Source organism: Coregonus lavaretus (genome assembly GCF_964263955.1).
Source record: "Coregonus lavaretus genome assembly, chromosome: 16".
NCBI classification, from domain to species: domain Eukaryota; kingdom Metazoa; phylum Chordata; class Actinopteri; order Salmoniformes; family Salmonidae; genus Coregonus; species Coregonus lavaretus.
In genome coordinates this window covers 30,073,201-30,076,097 of record NC_140003.1, presented here as the reverse complement: position 1 = coordinate 30,076,097, position 2,897 = coordinate 30,073,201, and positions in this window count along the sequence as shown.

Genomic DNA, 2,897 nt, shown 5'->3' with positions numbered 1-2,897 from the left:
TATATGTCAATATGCGATGTGACGATAACATTTGTTAAAGTGTTGATATTTGTAAAAAAGTAACGTTTAACAGTTCGCTAGCTTTATGCTAACCAAATGTAGCTTTGCTAAGCACTAGCTAGCTCTAGACTAGTGGGTTTCAGCTATTGTTAGCTTACGTGTTAATGGTTTAGAAGGTAATGGTTGTAGCCATGTTTAGCACAGGCCTCCAGTCATTTGTAGCTTTTGAAAATGGACACTGCTAGTACAGTGAGTTATTTATATATATAATGTAATGTAGCCTCTTATGGTACAATTTGATGGTTTTACATGCCAAATTGATTTTGTTGCTAGATGCTAAATACTACTGATTGAATAGCCTCAGATTATATGCACTATTGATTTGACCATTAGTGAAATGTGAATGTTTGAATGTGTAGATGTATGGCGATAGTTTTTTAAACTTGTGACCATTTTTAAAAAATCGTAAGTAATCGCATTGTCTGAAAGCGTTCAAAATGCACTGAAAACATAAAAAATACATAATCCATACAGCTTAAAACAAGAATGCGATGTCAAAGCAAGTTGACATTAGGTTAAAGAAAGTGTGCTTACTGTTACTTTGGCCTAAATCAAGACGTGAATATTCTTGTAATGCTTTGTATATAAACAATCTTAAATTACAGCTGACTCATGTGAATTTTTTGTTTTCACGTGACAGTTTTTTGACGTGATGGTTTTCATATTTTGGGGGGTTATAAGAGTACTTTCAGCTCCTCCAAATGACTGCCAAATACATTTGGCTCCAAATAAGTCAAATACAGCTGACTCCTGATGAGTCATATACCAACAATATCTCACGGTTTGGCACGGTCTTCAGTATTCAACGTTTGTCCAGGGAGGCGATAAACATAGAGTTTTGACAGTTAAGTTTAGGCATTAATTACGATTGGTTAAGTTAAGGGTTGAGGTTAGGGTTAAAACGAACAACTCAACGCTTGTTTAGGCATTAATTCCGATTGGTTGAGTTAAGGGTTAAGGTTTGGGATAGGGTTAAAACAAAACAAAAACAAGTGCCTAACACTGGGATTGAACCCGCGATCCTCAGAGCTGGAGCTCACGGCTTATGGTCATCCGCCATATTACAGGCTGTCAAAGCTGTAACACATACAGTGAGGGAAAAAAGTATTTGATCCCCTGCTGATTTTGTACGTTTGCCCACTGACAAAGAAATGATGAGTCTATAATTTTAATGGTAGGTTTATTTGAACAGTGAGAGACAGAATAACAACAACAAAATCCAGAAAAACGCATGTCAAAAATGTTATAAATTGATTTGCATTTTAATGAGGGAAAGAAGTATTTGAACCCCTCTCAATCAGAAAGATTTCTGGCTCCCAGGTGTCTTTTATACAGGTAACAAGCTGAGATTAGGAGCACACTCTTAAAGGGGGTGCTCCTAATCTCAGCTTGTTACCTGTATAAAAGACACCTGTCCACAGAAGCAATCAATCAATCAGATTCCAAACTCTCCACCATGGCCAAGACCAAAGAGCTCTCCAAGGATGTCAGGGACAAGATTGTAGACCTACACAAGGCTGGAATGGGCTACAAGACCATCGCCAAGCAGCTTGGTGAGAAGGTGACAACAGTTGGTGCGATTATTCGCAAATGGAAGAAACACAAAATAACTGTCAATCTCCCTCGACCTGGGGCTCCATGCAAGATCTCACCTCATGGAGTTGCAATGATCATGAGAACGGTGATGAATCAGCCCAGAACTACACGGGAGGATCTTGTCAATGATCTCAAAGCAGCTGGGACCATAGTCACCAAGAAAACAATTGGCAACACACTACGCCGTGAAGGACTGAAATCCTGCAGCGCCCGCAAGGTCCCCATGCTCAAGTAAGCACATATACAGGCCTGTCTGAAGTGTTCCAATGAACATCTGAATGATTCAGAGGAGAACTGGGTGAAAGTGTTGTAGTGTATGAAGAATTATGACTTTGCTAATGTTTTCAAGTGGAACCTGAGAGGATGTTTATTCAGTGTTAGAGGGAGTAGTTTTGTGGTGACACACCATAGAACAGAGGAAGTCTGTTAGGTGTCCTCCTGGGATTGGTCTGTAGGGGAACACCCATATCAGATTACATAGCATATATACCACAGTTGGGAGAAAGGAGGTCAGAATAATCATATTAGAGATGGGGCGATTATTCTCCGGGTATCTGCAGGTATCTGTAAATCGACGCTGTAACCCTTTGTTATGAATAAACCTTATGATGAAAATACAGCGTCAGCGGGTCCTCCTTGTCGCACAGCATAATTAGCAACGTTTACTCGACACTACAGTGTTGTGGTCAGATGAGACCAAAATCGAGCTCTTTGGCATCAACTCAACTTGCCGTGTTTGGAGGAGGAGGAATGCTACCTATGACACCAAGAACACCATCTCCACCGTCAAACATGGAGGTGGAAACATTATGCTTTGGGGGGGGGGGGGGGGGGGGGGGTTCTGCTAAAGGGACAGGACAACTTCACCGCATCAAAGGGACGATGGACGGGGCCATGTACCGTCAAATCTTGGGTGAGAACCTCCTTCCCTCAGCCAGGGCATTGAAAATGGGTCGTGGATGGGTATTCCAGCATGACAATGACCCAAAACACACGGCCAAGGCAACAAAGGAGTGGCTCAAGAATAAGCACATTAAGGTCCTGGAGTGGCCTAGCCAGTCTCCAGACCTTAATCCCATAGAAAATCTGTGGAGGGAGCTGAAGGTTCGATTTGCCAAACGTCAGCCTTGAAACGTTAATGACTTGGAGAAGATTTGCAAAGAGGAGTGGAACAAAATCCCTCCTGAGATGTGTGCAAACTACAAGAAACGTCTGACCTCTGTGATTGCCAACAAGGGTTT